This window comes from Leucopleurus acutus (genome assembly GCF_964270905.1).
Source record: "Leucopleurus acutus genome assembly, chromosome: 11".
Lineage (NCBI taxonomy): Eukaryota > Metazoa > Chordata > Mammalia > Artiodactyla > Delphinidae > Leucopleurus > Leucopleurus acutus.
In genome coordinates, this window is record NC_139152.1 from 64,259,796 (window position 1) to 64,284,568 (window position 24,773).

A 24,773-nucleotide genomic window follows, 5' to 3' on the forward strand; every position below is an offset into this window, starting at 1 on the left:
GTAGATACTCAGAATATCTATATATGTTGTTCCAGACTAGCCCCCTAACTAATCCAAAGACTTCTGATATGCTTTATGTTTGATGAACTATTGTAGATAACTTTTGCTGAGCAGTCTCATCTAAATCTTCTTTGGCCAATTTATTCTAAAGGAAGGGCAGAATTACACATTTTTATAGTAAAATATGTGCCTAATTGAAGAACTGCAACACCGTTACTCATTTTAAGAATCCTTATCCCATGAACCACTATGCATTTATATCTGATTTTGATACTTTATAACTTAATTACCTCCTCCATACTGGAGAAAGCCTTGGTAAGAGAAACTAATTTCAATGTGCTATGAGATCCTGACCATTTGTCCCCCAAATTTTCTGTTTCCACCATCTCTTTAAATAAATTATTATAGATCAAGTTCCTAATTCACGTCTTGTTTTAGTCAAACTCTTTTCTTCAATCCTGATGTCATCATCAAAAGAACAAGTCAGATCCTCTGTAGCAAAGGAACTAAATTTTTATTTGGCATATCAAAAACTGAACTATGATTCTCCCTATTGTCAATGTACAATGGTTCAGTTCACTCCTCCACTAAAAATTCATATTTATTTGTGTTTTTTCTCGAATCCAAACATCTCATGTGCCAATCCCTTTTGGAAATCTTCCCCGACCCTGTAGGCTGAGTCAGCTGCCCCTTCTCAGGGTTCTAGTGACGCCCATGCTTCTGCCAGTAGTGCGGAAGCTCCGTTACTTTAAATAAATTGTAAATTAATATATGACTAAAACGCAGGCCTCTCAACGTGGTTTCTACCTAAACCATTTATTGACTCAGACGTAAGTCACATAGGAAGGAAAATGGCCATTACATTAGATTCATGAAAATCCTAGCATCTAAGATCATGTCTATCTATATGATCCTCTGAAAAGTGTTACTGTGACTAAGACCACATAACCAATTTGTAGTGTCTGTACTCATCGAGAAAGCAATCAGTCCCAAGGCCTCTAAGCTTTACATGTCTAGTACCCAATAATGTACTCCCATTATTTCCTCATCAAGCTTGTCAAACATGACTAAATCACCTCTACGTACAAAGCTCTTGAGTCCTAAACTCAGGCCATAGGCATTATACATGCGAAATAGACAAACTGTAGAGTCACGGAACATGAGACAATTGCCACATCTGTGAGAATGAGAGAGGTTAAGACTCAAAGATGATCGTTATTGGTCCTTTTGTTCTTTGCTGATTTGAAGCATCTTGAGGTCTCTAGTCTTCTCCTTTCCCCGTTCAGGGGAGGAGATGGAGAGGAATAGGGGGAAGGGACCTCAAATTAAGCTAAAGGCTGGCTTCAGGTCCATGAAAGAGGTCTTCCACAGGAGCAATGGCCAATGAGAAGAGGTTGGATAAATATCATCTGATCAGACTCTTGTGTTCTCTAAAAATGTTAACAGTGTAATGACTACAATAAAGGGTGTATTCTCAGGGCTTGTTTACCAAAATTATCGATGAACTAACCTTGGAAGTACTCCATTTTGGCACAAAAGGGGTGCGATTCCTTTAACATGAAGTATATCAGAGAAGACAGGACACCTTGAGTCATCCAGACACTCTGAGGAACCTTTCAATGTGCCCTAATGCTTCTTTCTCTGGCAGCTAGCCAGAGCACTGCATTTTCTGTCAGAATCTCTAACCCACTTAGCACTCTGTTTCTGGGCCTGGCCTTTTGTTTGTTTGCCTTAAGCCTGGACTTGATTTAGTTAGACAAGCAGCCCCAGCCAGATCTTGTCATTCAGTATCACTTCCTGACCCTTTTTATTTTATTAATGTCATTAATCTGTTCCTGACACCATGGAAAGAGTTTGTCAATGCTCATCTTCTGCATACATAAACACTTAAAATTCCAAGATAAATTTAAAACAGTTCAGGTTGGATTTCACAATATTTAAATGTATTTAATGCTCACATGACAAGCTTGCAATTTAAAAGGAATGGATGGAGAGCCTTTTTCTAAGGCCAAGAAGCCTGAAAGAAAACTGGGAGTCATATGTATTTGAACAAGGATTGCCCTTGGAGTTAGGAGAGTCAGATCTGGGTCCCAGCTCTCTCAAAAGCTTATCGTGTCATCTCAGGCAAGTTGAATCATCTAACCTTTCAACTTGAATTTCTCGTCTTTCCAACTGGAGTGTTTGGACCAAGTAACCGCCATGTTCTGATCAACTTATAAAATTTTACTAAATTATGTTATACCACCACCTGAATTATGAGCATCCAGACTTCACATAACTTAAAAACACAAATGTTTTTGTGTTTTTAAATGTGAACTACCCCTTTCACCACACACGTCACCCACACAAAAGTTGGAGGCTCTTGCTCTGAACAGAGACAGTTGTAACTCACATGAAATGAGGCACTGGTGAATTTTCCAGTCTTATGCTTTTACACACATTAATTCCTTACCTTTAAACAGTTGGATAATTGTTGCTTTTTTTTTTTAACAGAGTTGTTACAAAGATGCAATAAGATAATACATATTCTGGTGCTAGTATTTCTGGAGAGAGAATAGAATGAGTTTGATTTTTGACATCGAGAAGGAAATAAAATTGCCTATAGGCCATTGACTATTATGCTTCAAGACATTGAGCTAGGTGTGAAATTGGTATTAGTTAAATAATTTGTCTGTTTATCTTCTTCATTCCCCTCCCTCCACTATTCTCCACCATCCCTAGTGTGCCTAAAAATTTGTCTGTAGCAGATCTCATACTCATAATTGAATTCTCTGTAGTATCTACAGCGTTTGCACCGTATTTAGCACATTGTAGAGCTTCATGTTTGACGGAAGTCACGGGAGTTTGACAATACCCAAGAAGAAATGGGTTATGAAGAAAAATTCTGGGGGCAGTTAGAGGGCTATTATAGTAATACAGTAGAAATGTTTATGACTTAGAAAATATTATTAGCAGTGAGGCTAGAGTGAGGTAGATGCAATTGAGAGACATTTGCAAGGTAGAATCATCAGTACTAGGTGATTAAGTGGATGTGAGTAGAAGAGAGAGAAGAGTCTGCCAGGTTTTTAGCTTGAATTGGGTAAAAGATGGTGTCATTTACAGAGTGAGTAGAGGTTTTTTACATATTGAATCTGAGATGACTGTGAGCTATCCAAATGTCAAACAGATGGTTGGATATGCGAATCCTGAAATCAGAAGCAATGTGAGAGCTCTAGAAATACAGCACTCAGATTATAAGTGAAGTCCTGGAAGTGCATGGCATTCCATAGGCATTCCATAGGTAGAGAATAAGAAGACAATCTAGAAGAGGCTCCTGATATTTTCAAACATTTAATAGTAGCATTCAGAAGGAAGAATTGATAATGAGACCAAGGAATAGATGACAGAGATATTGGAACAAAATCTGGAGAGGTCATAGAGAGCAAGGGCAGAACATATTACTAAAAAAAGGAGTGATCAGCTGCATCAAATGAAACTGAGCTCTGAAGTGATGAGTCCTTGGAGATATCCATTTGACTGAGTAACATGGAGCCCATTGGTGAACTCGGTAAGAGCAGTTCCAGTGGAATAGAAAGAGGGGAAGCTGAATTGAAACCTATAGAGAAGTGATCGAGGGATGAAGATGCTGAGACACTTAGCATAAACAACTTTTTGGTTATTGCTAAGTTTGACTGTTAATGAAAAAATAAACAGAGCAGTGAGGAGAAAAGACCATGGTGTGATAAGTGAGGGATAGTTTTTGTCTGTTTATTTGTTTTTAAATATAGGTAAAATGTGATCATGTTAAAATGATAGTTGGAAGGAGCTGATAGAAAGGTCAGGTTTGAAAATATGAGAAGCGGTAAGTGAAGCAGCACAGATTTTTTAAATTGAAGCATAGTTGATTTACAATGTTGTGCCAGTCTCTGCTGTACAGCAAAGTGACTCAGTTATACAGATATAGACATTCTTTTTTTATATTCTTTCCATTATGGTTTACCACAGGATAGTGAATATAATTCCCTGTACTATACATTAAGACCTTGTTGTTTATCCGTTCTAAATGTAATAGTTTGTATCTACTAACCCCAAATTCCCAGTCCATCCCTCTCCCTTCCCCTCTCCCCCTTGGCAGTCACAAGTCTGTTTTCTGTGTCTGTGAATCTGTTTCAGATTTGTAGATAGGTTCATTTGTGCCGAATTTTAGATTTTACATATAAATGATATCATATGGTATTTGTCTTTCTCTTTCTGACTTACTTTACTTAGTGTGATAATCTCTAGTTGCATCCATGTTGCTGCAAATAGCATTATTTTGTTCTTTTTTATGACTGAATAGTATTCCATTGTACATGTATCACATCTTCTTTATCCAGTCATCTGTTGATGGACATTTAGGTTGGAAACAACAAAGTTTTTGAGAGGACAAACAGATGGGATTCCAAACACAGGTAGAGGAGTTATTTCTTCCATTGTAAGTAGAAAGAAAGAAAAAAAATATAGTTAAAGATAAAGGAAGGGTTAGTAAATACAAATCAAGGTGGTACCCAATCAGTGGCATCAGTTGAGGGTGAGAAGGAGAATTCAGAGATTTGAGGAGAGTAGAGAAGTACAGAGTATTCACTGGACAGAATAAGAATGTTGTAGAAGAAGAAAAACCAAAGACATTCCATGAAGAAAAAGGAAAAAGGAAACATCAGAAAAAGTAAGAGTGGAAGCAAGGGAAAGAAATCATTAAAGAAAATAGACACGGTTGTTGGGCAGAAGCCACTGCATCTCACTCCATTTCTCCACATGCTGCATCATTAACAGATCATTGCATTCCAGTTTTTCACTGTTCCCCATCACCCCATCTCTTCTAACTTTTCCAGTTAGTTCCGGAAGATATTTTACTATTTCTTGTTGGCTTGGATGGTTTCTCCTTTCTTTGTTCAATTCATAAGCCTAACTTTTACTGTAGTTATGGTTTGTAAACTGTAGTGTCATGCTAGTAAAAATACCTTCTTCAGGGAACAGGGCAATCATATTTTGAAATGAAATAGGCATAATAAATCATGGCTGACCACCAGTTCCAAGCAAATTGTAGACTCAATTCCCCCATCTATCTCATTAGCCTCTTTAACTTGATTCTACTTTAGTTTAAGCTCCAATGAGTCAGAATGTTAAAACATTTTCAATATTTGTACCATTTTCTTATATATTTGGAGATGAACTCCCTTATCAGATTTATGGTTTGTAAATATTTTCTCTCATTCTGTACATATTAGCATTCTCAAGTTCATTGTAGCACCATTCACAATAGCCAAGATCTAGCAACAACCTAGATGTCCATAGATGGATGAATGGATAAGGAAAATGTGGTATATACATAAAATGGAATGCGATCCAGCCTTTAAAAAGAGCGAAATTTTGCAATATGCAACAACATGGATGAATCTTTTTTTTTTTTTTTTTGCGATACACAGGCCTCTCACTGTTGTGGCCTCTCCAGTTGCGGAGCACAGGCTCCGGACACACAGGCTCAGCGGCCATGGCTCATGGGCCCAGCCGCTCCGCGGCATGTGGGATCTTCCCGGACCGGGGCACGAACCCATGTCCGCTGCATCGGCAGGCGGACTCTAAACCACTGTGCCACCAGGGAAGCCCTATTTTTGAATTCTTTTTTTAAAGTTAATTTTTATTGGAATATAGTTGCTTTACAATATTGTGTTAGTTTTTACTGTACAGCGAAGTGAATCAGCTATACTTATACATATATCCCCTCTTTTTTTTTATTTCCTTCCCATTTAGGTCACAACAGAGCATTGAGTAGATTTCCCTGAGCTATACAGTAAGTTCTCATTACTTATCTATTTTTTTAATATAAATTTATTTATTTATTTATGGCTGCATTGGGTCTTCGTTGCTTCACACAGGCTTTCTCTAGTTGCGGCGAGTGGGGGCTACTCTTTCTTGAAGTGCGCGGTGGCTTCTCATTGCGGGGGCTTCTCTTGTTGCAGAGCTCAGGCTCCAGGCACGTGGGCTTCAGTAGTTGTGGCATGTGGGCTCAGTACTTGTGGCTTGCGGGATCTAGAGTGCAGGCTCAGTAGTTGTGGCTCACGGGCTTAGTTGCTCCGCGGCATGTGGAATCTTCCCAGACCAGGGCTTGAACCCATGTCCCCTGCATTGGCAGGCGGATTCTTAACCACTGCGCCACCAGGGAAGTCCCTAGTTATATATTTTATACATGGTATCAATAGTGTATATATGTTAGTCCCAGTATCTTGAGGACATTAGGCTAAGGGAAATAAGCCAGTCACAGTAAGACAAATACTGTGTGATTCCACTTAAATGAGGTTTCTAAAATAGTCAAATTAATAGAACCAAAGACTAGAATGGTGATTGCCAGGAGCTAGGGGTAGGGGGAAATGATGAGTTACCAATCACTGGGCATATAGTTTTAGTTCAGCAAGATGAATATGCTCTAGGGATCTACTGTACAATATTGTACCTATAATCCACAATAATATGTTGTACACTTAATAATTTGTTAAGAGGTAAGATCTCATGTTAAGTATTCCTAATATGACTAAATTCTAACAATAAAATAAAACTTAAAGATATTTATACTATTTTCATATTAACAGTATTATAAATAATTTACATAGTACAGAAAACCAAAAAGAAGAAAATAAAAATCACTCATCGCATCACTCTGAGATAATCCCAAATTACTTGATACTTAACCTACTGGTTCTTTATGGCACGCACACCCTTTATACCTTAAATAACACAATCCTAACAATATGGTTTTATTTTTTCTTAAAAATAACACGTTACTACAGCTATATTTGGCATGAAATTAATCAATGTAAGTATGTTACATCTGTTTTAGGCACTGTAGATACAAAGGTTATCAAGACACAAACACCAGTAATGTCCAAATTGATAATGTATGAATAAAATATAATAAAAGAGGTATGAATAAAATAATGGAAAGGCAGATCATTAATTCAAAAAAAGCATCACAGAGGGGGGAAGTACCCTTCTGAGATCTTTATAAGAATTAACAATCCTGTGAAAGAAGCATAATTATTTCCTTAATTTTATACATAAGAAAACTGAGATGTAGATTTCAAACGAAGTCACACTGCTAACATGTGATGTAGCCAGCATTTAAACACTGGTGGTCTAATGGCAGAGCCCATGCTCGTTTAATCACCAGGTGATGCTTTTCTTTTCACCAACAGGACTTTATTTAGCAGAAGGTAGGTACAAAGGCAAGACAATAAAAGTCCATGATCTACTCCAGGAAGAGCCAAATGTTTTCTCCAGTAGTAGTAGAGAGTCAGTGTAAGGTGATGGAAGAGATGAGACTGGAAAAGTGGTTGCAGATAGATTATAAAAAGCATTTAATGCCATGGTAAGGAATTTGGACTTTATTCTGTAAGCAATACAGGAGGCACTGAAGGATTTTAAGCAGAGGAAGACATGTTTCTGTGTGGACTTCCAATTTATAATATTGGTATCACCAGTCTTAAAGTTAGAAATCACTTTTTAATTGTTTTCTTCACATCATTATATTTTAACTTTGCCCCTCTAAGTTATCAACAAGAACATTAACAGTAATAACAGCTTAGATGGAGCCAGAAAATCTGAACCTAACTCCATGGGGAAGTTGGGAAATGTTAGGACGGGTACTATGCACCTTTGTCTAGATATAAATGGTTGCAGAGCTTTTGCTCTGATGGCAGGACCATCTTCTTCCTGTTTCTTGTGTTGCCCAGGTAGCCTTGGTCTTACTGTAGAAGCTGAAGAAGGCACAGGTCAATGATCCATTAGCTTTAAAGATTAAGCTTTAAAGATTAGCTTTAAAGATTAAGATGATAGAGATGATTCAGTAAAGGAGTGTACATGTACTATTGGAGAGGATAGTTCTGATGAGGGGATATCTTCTGGTTATGCTGCCACAGTCAATTTTACTGCTTTATGACTCCAACAAATGCATTCTTTAACTTCATCTTCACTCCTTGAGGAAAACACAATGATTTTACCAGAAAATATAATAAAATTTCAAATCAAGGATACAATTTAAGATGTCATTTCCCAAACCTGAAACATTTTGCTTATCCACTTGGAAATCTGTCTTTTGGTTTTTCTGTGATATTAAATATCATATATAAGAAGCATTTTGGAGGTTTAACAGTCTTACTTATTTTAAACCAACATTTGCAGTTTCTACCCAACCCTCTTCAAAAAACCAAAAAAAAAAAAAAAAAACCCAACTTTTCCTAGAGCTATTAATTGTTAAAAAGATTTGGTTGAAGTTTCAGATCTTGATTTTTTTTTTCTCCTTTCCTCTTTCTAAGTAGGAGTGCCAGAGAAAACCAAAATGACAAAAAGATGTGAAAAAAAGGCATAAAGGATAGAGCTGAATCATTTTCAGAACACTGATAATAGGATTTGTTCATGCTCTATTTTAACAGATACACATTGAAGGGACAGATCATGTTTTCTTATCTGGCAAATTAGACCAGTTCCTTTCTTAGTTAACTGTAAACAACCAGCCAAACTTTATGAGCTTCCTTTGATTTTGCAACTGAAAGCTGTAGAACTATGGACACTGTTATCCTGCTTCCTAGAGACCAAAGGTAATTAGTCATGGTTTGCCAAAAATCCAGTGTCACAAGCAGAATATTAAATTAAGATGAATAAGTATGCCGCACAGTTAGGAAACTTAAGCAGCAGGACAAATAAAAAGGGAAAGAAGTTTTGCTCTATTGAGTAGATTAACAGCTAAAATTGAAGCTTGAATTCTAGGGCTGAGCTCTGCCACTTCCTTCTTATCTGTTTATGAGAAACTGTTTAAGCCAGAAAAGCCCCTAGGCAAACATCTCACGTTATTTTATCTCTCCATTTTATCCCTCTCCTGCCTCTCTGTTCCACACATCACTGCCTAGCTCCATCACCAGCTGCCTCTTTTTTAATCTAATTGACACAGAGGTAAAAGTGAGTTGATATTGGTGGATGATGTCTGGAACAAGCAAAGCTTATCCCAAAGGAACAGGCTCTAATAATGAACTTCAGGTAGTACAACATCTGGATACTATTCTGAGGCAGATGAGTTCAGGGGGTTCTCCCAGGTCTCACGAAATGCTCATTACACAGCATGACTTTGCTCTTCTGAGTACCGTCACTGGATCTAGACTGCCTGGACTGGAATCCCAAGTTCACTGCGTGCACACGCTTGGCAGCAGCTATGGAAATGTACTTGGGCACAGCACTTCTTCCCCTTGGTTTTAGTGTCCTCCCCTCTATGGCTGAAAGAGTAATAATGCCTATCTTATAGCGCTGTTGGAGGATGAAAGGAGATTCTAACATGTAAGGTGCTTAAAACTATTTTGGCCACAGCCAGTACCCAATAATTGTTAGCTGTTTATTTATTTACACATTTTCTCAGATGTTCTTAAGGAAAAAGAGATGGCTGACATCAATTTTGGTATCCTTTCCCAAGGCTTATTATTATTATGAAGGAAGAACATATGTTAACATTTTGACTTATGATTTATGGGTTCAAATATTTGCATTCCCCTTTGCCAAACTTACTATTTTTACTGAGCGCCTCCTCTTAAAAAGATGGTGGTAGAGGTAAGAGAGATGCTGTGTCATGATACAGTAGAAAATGGCTTGGACTTAGACTTATTTTAAAGCCTTGCTCTGCCACTTAAAATCTAGGTAGTTTATTAAGTTTCTCTGTTAGCCCTCTGTGAAATGGAGGTAGCAGTTGCCCAGTTTGTTGGGTCATGGTGGTATATGGAAGATAAAACTTATCCATAGAACCAAATAGAATATTAAAGAAGGAGGCTTTTGGAAGGGTATAGGGTCAGCCATGGTAAAAATTATATATTTCCATTTCTACTTTCTACTAGAAAGCAGTTCCTGCCAAGTGATCCGTTAAGTGTTGATCTGGACTGAATGGGTACTCCTTTCATAATGTCCCTTGGGAAGGCTAATCACTCAATGTGCAGCATTGAGTAACTTTTTCTGCATGTTTCTCTGTTGGCTTTTATAGCAACTTTTCTGATCTTCCTCCTACTTTATTGGCTGCTCTTTCTAGGATGGTTATTGTGGGCTTATTTTTTTTAACCATTTAAAAGTCCGAGTTATTCAGTGTTGTTTTCTTGTCCCACTGCTGTTCATACCCTCTATCCCCCTCGGATGATCTCAGTAGCTTCAACTGCCATTAACAAGCAGGTTATTCCCAACACAAATCAATCTCCAGGTCAGCTTTCTCTCCTATACTTTGGACTAACCAGCTACTTGATGCAAACCTCGATGGGATATTCCACAATCATTTGAAACTCAATAGTCCAGCACTGAACTGAACGCCTTCCCCAGATTAAAAAAAAAAAATGTTTTTTTACATTCTGTCTTAGAAAGTGGCACTATTATCCACTCGTCATTCAAGCTAGAAACATCTTAGAAAATTGCTTTGTAACCTCCATTATCACCTCTTACATATTCTTCTTCCTTAATATTACTCACAGCTCCAGTCCACTCCCCTGTTTTAATTTAGTACCTCATGGCTTCTTGAACTGTGTGAGTTCACAGCCTTAAAGTGGTCCCCCTATGTTCAATATCTCTTCCTCAAGTCCTCCTCACATTGTGACCATAGTGATGTCTCATAAGGCAAGACTGACCTTGTCTTTCTCCTGCTTAAAAAGTGTAATGGCCTCCCCCCCCCCCGCAACACACATAATTGTAATGGCCAACATAGCTTTTATGACGAAACTTAAAATATTTATAGGCTAGTGCATGGGTGTTTCACACTCTTGCCCTTGCCTCTTTCCAGTCTCAGGACTGGAATGTGCGTGCAGTCTCCATATTTATCAGCCTGAGGTCACAGGACAGTTTCTGATAGAGATACAAGGAATAGCCGTCAGATTCAGGCAGTGCAAAGAATTACACTTGAGATATTCCTTCTCTCATACCAAACTACCTCCAGACACAAAGGAAGGAGGCTACCTATCATTTGGGAGTTGTTGGCTGAGAATCCAAGAGATGTTAGTGACACACTGTTTAAATAAAATTAGTTAGAATCCACAAACTGGTGTGAGCTGGGTGGGGTAGAGGGTATTTGGATTAATTAATGGTGTATTTTCAGACCTTAAACACTTAGGGTGTAGGAATCATATATTAATGGACTTTTTATACCTAGTGATTAATACAAAGCCCAGCACATATTAAGCACTGATTAAGTTATTTAGAGAATGAAAGAGAAAGCAATGAGAGAGGCCACTATGAACATGTATTTGACTCTATACTCACTTTTTACATTTCCTTCTTTACAAGAGTATTCAGTGATGTAGAAGATGAAAAAAGGAAAGGGGAATATTAACCAGAATTGTTAAACATTTTATTTTGAGGGTAGGGTTTATATACAGTTAATGCACAGTTCTTAACTGTACAGTATGATGTGTTTTGACAAACGTATATATACACCAGTACAAACGCCACCCCAATCAACATAAAGAAAATTTCCATCGTACTTTTCTCATGCTCCTTTCAGGCAATCCCCCACCCAAACAGCCACTTTGCTGATTTCCAACACCATGATTCGTTGGCCTGTTCTTGAGCTTCATATAAGGGGAATCATACAATGAATGTATACATTTTGTGTTTGGCTTATTTTGCTTATCATCTTTTAAACATTAATCTGTGATGGTGAACGTATCAACAGTTAGTTTTCATTGCTGAATAGCATTCCATTGGATGAATATAAATATACCAAAATTTGTTTGTACATCCACCTGTTGATGGACATTTCTATCCCTACCCAACACCCACTCCCAGAGTTTTGACTCATAAATCTCCTGTGAAAATTCTTATACAAATCTTTCTGTAGGCATAATCTTTTCATTTTTCTTGGGTAGAAAATTAAGAGTGGAATTATTTGCTCACATGCTTTGTTATATGTCTGAGTTTGGAAGGAATTGCCAAACTGCTTGTCAAAGCAGTTGTAAGATTTTACACCTCTCCCAGCAGTGAACGAGAGTTCCAGTTGTTTCGCATTGTCATAACACTTGCATTGTGTTTATAATTTTAGCCATCCTAGTGAGTTTTAATTTGTGGGGTTTTTTTTTGTTTTGTTTTTGTTTTTTGTGGTACGCGGGCCTCTCACTGTTGTGGCCTCTCCCGTTGCGGAGCACAGGCTCCAGACGCTCAAACTCAGTGGCCATGGCTCACGGGCCCAGCCGCTCCACGGCATGTGGGATCTTCCCGGACCAGGGCACGAACCCGTGTCCCCTGCATCAGCAGGCGGACTCTCAACCACTGCGCCACCAGGGAAGCCCTAATTTGTAGTTTTAATTTGATTTCCCCTGATTACTAGTGATGATGAGCATCTTTCTATGTGCTTATTGTATTATACAACTTCTTCTGTGAAAAGTCTGTTCAAATCTTTTGTCTACTTTTTGAGTTATTTGTAACTTTATTGAGATGTGAGACAATTATATATAAATATATATAATGGATATGTAAATATATAATCCGTGGCTTATTTTAATTTTAATATTGTCTTTTAAAGAGTAGAAATTTATAATTTTGATGATGTCCAATTTATTATTTTATGTTTATTGCCATTTTAGTTCTAAGGAATCTTTGCTACCCCAAGATTCTGAATGTATTCTCCTATTAATTTTGAACTTTTGTGAATGCATAAGATAGGAGTTAGGGTTCATTATGTTCCATGTGGATATCCAGCTGTTCCAGATAATTTTTTGAAAAATTTCCTTTCCCCACTGAATTGCTTTGCCACTTTGTGAAAAATCCATTGACCATGTGTGTTTGTCTATTTCTGGATACTCTATTCTGTTGTACTGATCTACTTATCAATCCTTACACCACACCATACCATTTGACTGCTGTAGTTTAAGAGTAATTTTTAAAATTAAGTAGCATTAGTGTGTTCTTTCAAGACTATTTCGGTTATTTGATGTCCTTTGCACTTAATAATTTCATACATATTTTAGAATCAGCTTGTTTTATTTCTACCAGAGGTAAGGAGGGAGGCAGGGAGGGAGAGAGGGAGGCAAGGAGGGGGAGAGTGCTTGCTGGGAATTTGATTGGAATATTAACAAGGTTGGGCCATCCAATTAATAAACTGTAATATTTCTCAACTTATTTTTTCCTTAGTTTCTTCCATCAGTGTTTTATAGTTTTTCAGTGTAGAGATATTAAATATTCTTTATTCAGTATATCTACTTTTTTGTTATTAAGAATGGTATTGGTTTCTAAGTTTCATTATCCAACTGTTTGTAGTTTATAAAAATGTAATTAATTTTTGTATAGTGTTCTTATGAACTACTAATTTGCTTAGTAGTTATAGCATTTCTTCTTTCTAATAGATTTTTAAAATTTACTATGGACTATGTTGTCCATGAAAAAATACTATATTAATCTTTACTATATTTTATTATTTTTTACTTGTTTTATTGCACTGAATGGGAACTCCATTACAGTATTATTAGAAGTAGTGAGAACGGACAAGCTTGCCTGTTTTCTTTAGAAAGGAAAGTACTTAATGATTAACTATGATGTTGATTGTAGATTTTTTTCTCAAGGTGACCTTTATCAGATTGAAGAATTTCCCTTAGATTCTCAGTTTGTTGAGAATTTTTATCATGAATGGGCATGGAATATGATCAAATGCTGTTTCTACACCTATTGAAATGACTATATAGTTTTTTAAATGTGGTGTAGAATTCAACAGTGAAGTCTTTTGGACCTAATGTTTTACTTGTGGGACAATTTTAAATTATGAATTCAAGTTATTTAAGGTGTAAGGCTATTCAAAATCTATTTGTTGTTGGATTAGTTTTGGTAACTTGTGTTTTTCAAGGAATTTGGTGGTTACATCTTAATTGTCAAATTTATTGACATAAGATTGTTCATAATATTTCCTTATTATTCTTCGAATGCCTGTAGAATCTATAATAATACTTCCTCTTTATTCCTGATATTGGCAATTGGTATTTTCTCTTTTGTTCTTGTTGTTCATTGTAGCTAGAGTTTTATCAATTTTGTTCTTCTTTCCTACAAATTGGTTTTTAGTGTGATTGATTTTTCTCTATTTTTTATTTTATAATTTTCTGATTTTATTTTTATTATTTACTCTCTTCTGCTTACTTTGGGTTCAGTTTGGTCTTTTTCTTGTTGTTATCTAGCTTTTTAAGGTGGAAACTTGGATCAAAGATTTTAGAACTTTCTTCTCAGTCTATACATCTTTTCTAGGAACTCTGTAGAAGCTGTCATTATACTCTGCTCAACTATGAAGGCTGATAACTCCTTGGAATTCAGTTTATCAAGGTTTCCTTGCAAATGCCTTTTCCTAATCCCACAGAGAAGTATGATTTTTATTTTGTGTCGACTTTTCTTACTTCTATCGTGGGCGAAAAGATCTTTCAAATCCTTTACTGCTTACCTCCTAGTAGAAGTTGATTCACTGGTTCTTTAGATGTCCTGAACATACTAAGGTTCTGCTAACATCTGGTTTAAAAGAATTCATATATTCTTAGCATCTTTCCCCATTTTCCTAAATTAGTGCTAAGTAAAAATCCTGGCACACTCACTCTGAAAGATCTCAGAAAAAATTACCTTAAAAAACAAAATGGAAATATGAGATTTAGCCTTTCCCAGCTAGAAAACACCCAGTTAACCATTTTATTTCTTTTCTCTAAATGAGTTGCTAATTTGTTAAATTCCAAGGGAAAGTTATACGGTATCTCTCCCACATCTTTTTATTTCTGCTTTAAAAAATTTGTTTTAAGTAGTAAAATGTGCTGTAAAGTGACAAGTGTAAACTATCTTAAATGAAAAAAGTTAAAGACTGAAGGAACATTTTATTCTATCATAAGATTCATGTATCAGATATTACATCTTTTTAGGTAACATTTAAAAAAATCTTTTCATGAATGACAGCTATTACTTCCATTCCAGAAAGTGTATACTTTAATACTCAGAGGAATTTCCATGGACCCCCAGAGGGGGTCTATCGTTGAAGATTAATCATGTCAGATCACTCTACTGTGAGAAGCTAAAGCCAAGCACACGTGATGATTTCATTTCAATAGATTTAATTTTCTTCTGACTGCCACTTTACTCTCTGGTTGCCTTAGAAAAAGGCATGGTTAAAGGAATCCCATTGTGAAGAGAAACCAGGAAAAAGCTTTGCTACAAGGCAAGAGCTAATTCTCTATTCTGTAGGGACTGATACTCTTCTATCCTTCAGTAAAAGCTAATGGCTCAATAGGCCTCATGCACTAAGCTAATCTAGGAAGAAGTTGATGCTTATTCAATCGAGGATTATTCTTAAGTGCTATTACTGCATATAAAAATACACTTACACCTACTTGATGTAAAATATGACTAAGGTTTTTAAAAAACCAACCTACTGACTTTAGCCTTGTCAATATTACATAGACATTTGCAAATGTGATAGTATTTGAATCAGATGCTACTGCATATCAGTTTGGGTTTTTATAGCAAATGACGATACCTGCTAATTAGAAAGTGAATACATAAATCTTTGGCATGAAAATTAGCCTTGTATTATTCCTAAGGTCTCCTAAAGAATTAGAAATATGTAAGTGATGCTATTTAAAAATAATTCAGTGACTGCTGTTTACTATTTAGAATTCAGGCATCCTGATAAAAGGACATAAGCTTTCCTAGCGGGTATTTTTGCCAAACATTCACAAGAGTAAGAGCAATTTCCTTTTGATATGAGTAGTGTGTTGGCTAAAGGCACTGCCACCCTATGGTTATCAATTCCTACAAGGGGAGAGAAAACCATGAGTAGAGAAAGAAAGCAAATGAGAGAAGTAAGCAGCATAAAATTTGGAGACAAAGTTCTTGTTTAGGGAAATAGCAAAAAAGTTTTTGTGAAATTCAGTTGTGTCAGTTGTGGATTGTAGGCCCTCATTATGAGTAATGAGTGGTCAGTGCAAAAAAGACCCTCAAATAACTTCTCTTTACTTAATTACATACAGCTCAGTTTAGATGGTTCATTTTAGTTAGTTAAAACTGAAAAATCATAGAGATCATAATGTTAAATTACTTACAGTTGCATGAAGATATAGAAGTTTGAAAATTATTTTGCTTTACCAAGTACTCCTAATATAAAAATCATATGCTACTGTTTCCGTCATTTCAACTACAACCATATCCACTTTCAGTTTTATTTGGGATGATGATCTGCATGTAAAGGCAAAAAGTTAATTCATAAAAGTGATGCACTGTTCTCATGATGTTAAATGCAACCACGTTTATGTATAGGCATATTGGGTTTTATGTAAAACACATGTGTTCAAGAGCGATATACTCACTTGACATGCTATTTACAAGTGTTTGAGTATCCTCTAGCATTTGAGTATTGTTATATATGTTGCATTTTTAAGTCTACTCGTGCTGAAACCATTTTAGTTTGGGTCTAAGCAAATAGAAAGTGTACTGCTCTGAGTTATTTCTTCTTAATGTAATAGAATTTAGATTAAACCCTAAGAGTTGTATATCAAACATCTATTATGAAAACTCTCTACTGAAACCTCAGTTTGCTCATCAGAAAAAATGAGTATGACCTATATGATCTCCTATTCCTCAGATATTCTGATTGTGTGATTGTACGTGTTGCTCATTACAAAGGGTAGAAATAGGCATAATTTTATTACCTAAGGAAGTTCTATCCAAATGTTCTCACATTTCATCTGGTTTCATCTCTAGGCATTTGTGACCTTTGAGAGATTTGGGAGCATCAGGAGGAAGCTATGGACTTTTATTTTTGAAGGTTAAAATGCATTGCTCCTTCCTTGTAAAGAATGAATTTTGACATTGTGCACAGGTTTATTCATCAGAAAAGGGGATATAAAACTAGGGTAGCCCTTTGGCTTACAGACATATCTTTACTTATTTGTGAATTCTAGAATAAAGCCAAGCAACTTCACAACAGTAAACATGATCCAATATTTACTGAACACTAAATGTGTGCCAAAAATTCTAAATGCTCTAATATCTGAAGTTTTGTAATTCTCAAAACAATTCTTTAAAGCAGATATTATTATTTTTTTATTTTATTGATGTATAGTTGATTTACAATGTTGTGCTAATTTCTGCTATACAGCAAAGTGACTTACTTATACATATATATATTCTTTTTTATATTCTTTTCCATATGGTTTATTATAGGATATTGAATAGTAGGACCTTGTTGTTTATTCATCCTATATATAATAATTTGCATCTATTAATCCCAAACTCCCCTTGCCTCCCCCCAACTCTTCCCCTTGACAATGATGAGTCTGTTCTCTATGTCTGTGAGTCTGTTTCTGTTTCATAGATATGTTCATTTGTGTCATATTTTAGATTCCACATATAAGTGATATCCTGTAGTATTTGTCTTTCTCTTTCTGACTTACTTCACTTAGTATGATAATCTCTAGGTCCATCCATGTTGCTGCAAATGGCATTATATTATTCTTTTCAATGGCTGAGTAATATTTCACTGTGTGTGTGTGTATATATGTGTGTGTGTGTGTGTGTGTGTATATATATATATATATATATATATATATCTCACATCTTCTTTATCCATTCATCTGTTGTTTCCATGTCTTGGCTATTATAAATAGTGTTGCTATGAACATAGAGGTGCATGTATCTTTTCGAATTATAGTTTTGTCTGGGTATATGCCCAGGAGTGGGATTGCTAGATCCTATGACAACTCATTTTTTAGTATTTTGAGGAACCTCCCTACCGTTTTCCATAGTGGATGCACCAATTTACATTCCCACTAACAGTGTAGGAGTGTTCCCTTTTCTCCACACCTTCTCCAGCATTTGTTATCTGCAGAATTTTTTTTAACATCTTTATTGGAGTATAATTGTTTTACAATGGTGTGTTAGTTTCTGCTGTATAACAAAGTGAATCAATGATGACCATTCTGACCAGTGTGAGGTGGTGCCTCATTGTAGGTTTTTTTTTTAAATAAATTTATGTATTTTTTAAATTTATTTTTGGCTGTGTTGGGTCTTTGTTGCTGTGCGCAGGCTTTCTCTAGTTGCGGTGAGCAGGGGCTATTATTCATTGTGGTGCGCGGGCTTCTCATTGCAGTGGCTTCTCTTGTTGCCAAGCATGGGCTCTAGGCATGCGGGCTTCAGTAGTTGTGGCACGTGGGCTCAGTAATTGTGGTATGCGGGCTCTAGAGCGCAGGCTTGGCAGTTGTGGCACACAGGCTTAGTTGCTCCGCAGCATGTGAGATCTTCCCAGACCAGGGCTTGAACCCATGTCCCCTGCACTGGCAGGTGGATTCTTAACCACTGCACCACCAAGGAAGGCTTTTTTTTTTTTTTTCGTAATTCTCTAATAATTAGCAATGATGAGCATCTTTTCCTGTGCCTATTGACCATCTGTATGTCTTCTTTGGAGAATTGTCTATTTAAGTCTTCTGCCCATTTTTTGATTGGGTTGTTTAGTTTTTTGTTATTGAATTGTATGAGCTGTTTGTATATTTTGGAAATTAAGCCCATGTTGGCTGCATCATTTGCCAATATTTTCTCCCAGTCCCTGGGTTGTCTTTTTGTTTATGGTTTCATTTGCTGTGAAAAGCTTCTAAATTTGATTAGGTCCCATTTATTTATTGTTGCTTTTATTTCTATTGCCTTGGGAGACTGACTTAAGAAAACATTGGTATGACTTATGTCAGAGAATGTTTTGTGAGGCAGGTATTATTGTTCTGTCCATTTTACAGATGAGTTACAAGAGATTAAGTAACTTGCACAAGGTATTAGTAAGTGGTCAAGCTGAAGATCCAACCCACGCATTCCAGATCTGCAGCCTGCATTTAAAATCAATACACTATAGTGTTTCTATGGAATACATGTTAAGTTGAACACTGTCAATAATAGTTCCAGATCATTGGTTTTATTTTTTACCACCAATTTGGATAACATGGATCATTTTAGTGGTCTGTGGCAGCTGAGTTCTCCTACTTGGAGAAAAGGTCCCCAGACACAAGCTATCAGGGTCCTTCCTTTCTAGACCCTGAGCTATTTATGTACTCATCAACTCTTAATTATCTGTCTTGGGCCAGTAGCTTAGTGAGCTTGGGCTCCCATAACAACATACCATAGACTGTGTGGCTTAAACTGTAGACACTTTTTTTCTCACAGTTCTGGAAGCTAGAAGTCCGAGATCAGGATACCAGAGTGTTTGTGTCTGGTGAGAGCCCTCTTTCTGATTTGCAAATGGCTGCCTTCTTGCTGTATCTTCACATGACAGAAGGAAGAAGCTCTGGTGTCTCTCCCTTCTTATAAAGGCACTAATCCCATCATGTGGGGGGGTTCTACCCTCATGACCTCATCTAAACCTAATTGCTTCCCAAAGGTTCCACTTCCTAATACCATCACTTTCGGGGTTAGGGTTTCAACATATGAATTTGGGGGAACATAAATGTTCCATTCATAACAGCCAGACTTTGCTCTAGGCACTGGGGATATAGCATAAACAAGTCAGACAAAAAGCCCTGCCCATGTGGAGCTTAAAGTTTCATGGGAAAGATAGATGATAAGCAAGATAAATAAAATAAATAGACTGTAAGTGCTAAGGGAGATAAAAGGCAGAAAAGAAGGTTAGCATATATAGGGTGTTGACATTTTGAATAGGATGGTTAAGAAAGTCTTCTGAGAAGTTGACTTTTTTTAACATCTTTATTGGAGTATAATTGCTTTACAATGATGTGTTAGTTTCTGCTGTATAACAAAGTGAATCAGCTATACATATACATATATCCCCATATCTCCTCCCTCTTGCGCCTCCCTCCCACACTCCCTATCCCACCCTTCTAGGTGGTCACAAAGCACCGAGTTGATCTCCCTTTGCCATGTGGCTGCTTCCCACTAGCTATCTGTTTTACATTTGGTAGTGTATATATGTCCATGCCACTCTCTCACTTCGTCCCAGCTTACCCTTCCCCTACCCCGTGTCCTCAAGTCAATTCTCTACATCTGAGTCTTTATTCCCGTCCTGCCCCTAGTTTCTTCAGAACCATTTTTATTTCTTTTTGGATTCCATATATATGTGTCAGCATATGGTATTTGTTTTTCTCTTTCTGACTTACTTCACTCTGTATGACAGACTCTAGGTCCATCCACCTCACTACAAATAACTCAATTTCGTTTCTTTTTATGGCTGAGTAATATTCCATTGTATGTATGTGCCACATCTTCTTTATCCATTCATCTGTCGATAGACACTTAGGTTGCTTCCATGTCCTGGCTATTGTAAATAGTGCTGCAATGAACATTGTGGTACATGACTCTTTTTGAATTATGGTTTTCTCAGGGTATATGCCCAGTAGTGGGATTGCTGGGTCGTATGGTGGTTCTATTTTTAGTTTTTTAAGGAACCTCCATACTGTTCTCCATAGTGGCTGTATCAATTTACATTGACTTAATCTAAAAGGGCTAAATGGTGGGAAGAGCCAAAGCAAAGGGCTTGAAGGGGAGTGTGGCTGGCTTCTACGAGACAGTGACAGAGCAGGGTGTGTCAACTCATGTGAATAAGGGAGAAACTGTAAGAGATGAAGTTAGAGACATAAAGGAAACCCAGGCCATGAAGGTCCTTATAATTCGTAATAGGAACCTCAGAAACTATTGGAGGATTTTGAGTGGAGGAATGACATAATCTGACTTTCACTTTAACAGAGTAATTCTGGCTGCTCTGCTGAAAATAAACTGAAGAGAGGAACAAGAGCTGAAGCAGAGAGAACAGTTAGGAGGCTATCACCTGTCAAATTATTAAAAGAGATGAGGCAAATGAGTGCTAATCATGTCTCATCTGAATCGATCAAATGTTTTGTTTGCTGCACAGAGAAAATTTGAATGTGATTTTAATGCTAACTTGGGAAGACTTGCAAGAAAGTTGGCAAAGTGTACAAGGCATTAATCTCTTTTGAATTCTTTCAAAGAAGAAAGACAGCCTCAAATTGGATGTAAACTGCATATGTATACTGAAACTAAAGAGTGGCAACAAAGTCATGCTTCAAATTCTATAGGTTACCTGCTGGATAGTGTGCAACTTATACTTAGATGAAGTACTCCAAACTTCAATAGATATTACCTATAATCCTAAGTATGATAAGGAGTTTAGATTGTGGATGGGAACATTCTGAAGAATACCACTAAATTCTCTTGCTTGGAGAGGTTAATAGTGGGATATATTTGTGGACTCACTCTCATTCTGTACAATAATAGGAAGGGCGGGGGTTAGCAAGAGATCTTCTGACCACACAAGATAGCCACGATATTGCATTTAAAAGGAAAAGGGGAGATTGTAATTATAGCTGGGTCAAAGGAGAAACAAGGGAACAACATTGTGGGGACATTCTGTGTTAAAGATTCAATAGAAAAACTCCATGAGCCATAGAAAATCACATTAGATGGAACTTCTTCCAAGATGGTATTCACTCCTAAAAGCCCAGAAATGAAGATCTCATCCTGATCTACACTGATGTGACCGTGCATGCCAATAGGGGATGAAATTCAATAAATCTGGAAGAAAAGCTGAAAGAAGTTGGCTGCCGAGTGCCCTGTCTCCCTTAGAATTTACCCCTCCCAAAGCTAAATAACCCTAATAATTGGAGGAAGGAAAAATATTAATAACATCAAGGCCTTCAATTTAGAATATTGAAGTGATGCCATGATAAGAGGTAGGGAAGAAAAGAGAGAACCTCTGTGCAACATTTAGGGACAATGGCGGGCCTCAGTGGGCCTGTTTTTATTAAAGGCAAAATTACAAATAAATGCAAGATTAAATTGGTGCCGTAATTCTTCAACAGAATGAAAGAAGACACCTATGCTAGACGTAAATACGTGCTCGAATTTACGGAAATACACTTACCTAAACACATTTGGGAAGTTTAGGAAAGAATTGCGTCACCCTTTCAGGTTAATAAAAGACAGGAAAGGGTAAGATGCAAAATACCAAATTATCCATTGGAGAATGAGCTATCAGAATGAATATTTAAATTAAAATAGATAATTTCAAAATCATACTGAAAAAGAACAGAATTTTATTAGTCTTCACTCTATAGCTTACCAGACAGACTTGAGGAATATATGTATATACTGAGGGAAAGGGAAAATAAATGAATAATTGGCAATGCAGAAATTGTTTTAGACAAAGTTAAATAGGTGAAGAAGACTTTATTCAAGGCTACTGCAATAGGGGAGAAAAGATGCCAATGCAGTCTAAGCTGAATTCTGCGGATAGAAGTGGCAGAAGAGTTTTTAAGGGCTGAGTATGGGGGACCATAGACCATCTTCTCATACCTTCATCACAAGAGATAGTCTTACAGCTTGGAACAAGGCAAGTTAAGCTCCTACCCTCCTACAGAAACAGAGATAGGGATACTCTCTTCCTTGTTTATTACACTTCAAAGAGATGAATCCCAGGTCCTTTAGAGAAAACAGTCTTAGGTGGTAAAATCAGCAAGACGCTTCTAAAGAGATTTAAATCACAAAGGAATAGAGAAAGACTTTATAATGACAAGTTTTCTAAAGTAAATGCTCTAAGTAAACAGAGGAGAGAGGCCTCTGTGGTTAGGCTATCTGGATTTTGTAAGGCATGTGCGAGGGAGGTCAGAGGTAGGGAGATAGGTGCCTGTCTAAAGTTTAGTCAACCTGAGAGAAAGGTTAAGGTGGTCTTGGTCAATATAGATGATACAGAGGGCCACAAAATGAAGATTCAGTCCCCAGATAGGTATAGAAAATACTTTCAAAGACATAATAAAAGAATAATTCCCAAAATCAAATAACACCTAGATCAGTATATATTTAAATCATGTTCTACGAAAATTTAACACCAAGATCTATCTTGATGAAATAACTAAACTTTAAAGATTAAAAAAAAAATTCCCACAGTTCTAGGGGGCAAAAACATAATAAAATTGCAAAGGACGAGAAATATTTAGCCAGGCCAACTTCAAACCTCAGATCAGCAAGTATGGGCCATTGTCATTAGAGTATTTTCAGGGACTGATCAGATTGCAGAGAGAAATAAATTGCAGTTTAAGAAATGTTATCTTTATTCCCTTCTCTACTTTCTAAAATAGCTTTGTTGAGGTGTAATTGATATCCAATAAACTGTACATATTGAAATGTGATAAATTTCAACATATATATGAGTATGTATGTGTGTGTATGTATATATATGAAATCATTACCACAAGTAAAGTAACAAACAATTCCGTGAACTCTTTGTTTCCCAGTGCTCTTCTGCAGTCCAACTCTTCCACAACCCCACCCGCAAATAACCACTGATCTGCCTTCTGTAATTATATGTTAATTTGTATTTTCTAGAATAAATGAAATCATACATAGTCAAGATGGTTATTAGTCCCACCATACACTCCCATTATGCAATCATACGATTGTATTTATAATGTATGTGGGGGAAGATAATGGGGCATTTTTCACTTACCATTTTTGTTTTGAGAATCTCTCATGTTTGTTATATGAATCATTCGCTCTTTCATTACTGAGTAGTGGTATAATTACACAATGGAACACAATTTGATTCACCTGTTGGTTGTCATTTGTGTTGTTTCTAGCTTTTAATAAGAATCCAAAATAAATCTCACATGAACATTTGTGTACCACCAAGTCTGTGTGGAAATAAGCTTTAATTTCCTTAGGGAAAATACCTAGAAGTGGAAATCATATGTCATAAGGTAGTTTTATGTTTAATTTTGTAAGACTCTGTTACCACCAGCAGTCTGAGAGTTCCAGTCACTCTACAGTCTCACAAACACTTGTTATGGCCAGTTTTCTTAATTTTAGTGTTTCAAGTGGGTGTTCTATGGTATCATGCTGTGTTTTTAAATTTGCACTTCACTGATGACTAAGGATCTTAAACATTTTCTTCCTGTGTTTACTTGGTATTAGGAAATCTTCTCTGAGGTGGCCATTCAAAGATTTTATCTATTTAATTATTTTAATTGGGATATGTATCTTTTTATCATTGAGTTGTGAAAGTTTTTTTATATATTCTGGATTTAAGTTCTTTTTCAGTTATTTGTTTGTTAATATTGTCTCCTAGTCTATGGCTTGACCTTTCATTGCCTTAACAACTGGTTTTAAGAGAAGCCTGTAATTTTGATAAAACTTCATTTATCAGTTGTTATGTGGTTCATATTTTAGTGGTTTTTCTCAGAAACCTTTTCGTAATATAAAATCACAATTTTTCTCTAGTGTTTCCTAGAAAAGCTTTATAATGCTAGCTCTTACATTTAGAGATATGATTCATTTCAAGTAAAGTATTATATATGGTATGAGGTAAGGGTCCAGATTCATTATTTTGTGTGTGGAGAACCAATTACTCCAGCACTATTTCTTGAAAAGATGTTTCTTTCCCCATCAAAAATTGCCTTTGCCCCTTTGTCAAAATTAATTGGCAGTACATAGATGACTTTTTCTAGACTCTCGATTCTCTTCCATTGTTCTATATATCTATTTTTCCACCAGTACTACACTGTCTAGATTACTGTAGTTTAGTAGTAAGTCTTGCAATCTGCTAGTATAACTCCTACAAGTTTGTTTTTCTTTTGCAGAATTGTTTGTCTGTTCTGGAAAACTTGTATTTACATGTAAATTTTAGAAATCATCCTGTCAATTTCCACCCAATAAAGTCTTCTGTGATTTTGATTGGGATTGTGTTGAATTGTAGGCCAAACTGTGGAGACTCTACCTCTCAGCAATAATGG